This window comes from Triticum dicoccoides, chromosome 7B (genome assembly GCF_002162155.2).
Source record: "Triticum dicoccoides isolate Atlit2015 ecotype Zavitan chromosome 7B, WEW_v2.0, whole genome shotgun sequence".
Classification (NCBI taxonomy): Eukaryota; Viridiplantae; Streptophyta; class Magnoliopsida; order Poales; family Poaceae; genus Triticum; species Triticum dicoccoides.
This window is the reverse complement of record NC_041393.1, coordinates 115188146-115189146: the sequence shown is the minus strand read 5'-3', so window position 1 is coordinate 115189146 and position 1001 is coordinate 115188146.

The following is a 1001-nucleotide window of genomic DNA, read 5'->3' as shown; positions in this document are numbered from 1 at the left end:
GCGGCGGCCGGCGGCACTACTCCGGCCATGGACGATGTTGGAGGGCGCGAGGAGGGGAGTGGGTTGGTCAAGGGGGTGCATGGGAAGGATAGAGAGCCAAAGGAGTGGAGATAGGGCTCAGGGGTGGCCTTATGTAGCTGAATCGTGGCTCACCATGGACGTGGCGCACGGGTGGCCGCGACAACGGCTCGGGCGGCTAGAAGGGAGGTCGTGGGGTTGTCTACGGAGTTCGTGGGGGTGGAGTAGGGCGCCAGGAGGAGAGAGAGGGAGCGGGGCGAGCTCCGGGTGGAGCCACGAGCTCGCACGCGCATTGGTGGGCTCGGGCGGCTCTGGGCACACGCGGCACAGGCAAGACAGAGGGGGAAAGGAGGGGGCCAGCGCGGTGGCGTGTTGCGGACGTCGAGGCACATCGACTGGTGCGAGGGGGAGGCTCGAGGTCGTCGGGGGACGCGGCGTCAACGGTCGGGAGCACGCTGACGTGCTCCAGAGTGCGCAAATGGCCGGCATCCGCGGCTTTTCCGTCTGCACTCGCGTGTCCACTTGTGTCTAGTGGCTGCAGGAAGAATAAACAAGGGGGGAGGAGGCCTTGGATGCTCTGGGATCTGGCAGGAGTGAGAGAGAGGTGAGGAAAGGGGAGAAATGCAGCTGTCCAGAGAGGGAAAAAGAGCTTTTCACCCCCATAATCATGGCTCCTCGGGCAGTGAAAGATGCAGGGGTTAGAGGAGGACCAGATGATGCTGTGGAAGAAAGCTTAGCTCATGGAGATTAGTGGAAATGGCCACAACATGCATTTTAAATTTCTGCCAGAAGGTGTTCGATGGTGGTTTGGGCAAGAAGATGAACTCCTCTTGTCATGAGGCTTGACAGGCTCAAATGGTATGAAAAGATAAGAGGTTACACCAATATTGAGTCCATTTGGGCAAAGTTGGCAATGCAACTTTTGTAAACCCTAGAAATCAACAGAAATGGACTTCCCAAGATTTATTCATGCAAATCTATTC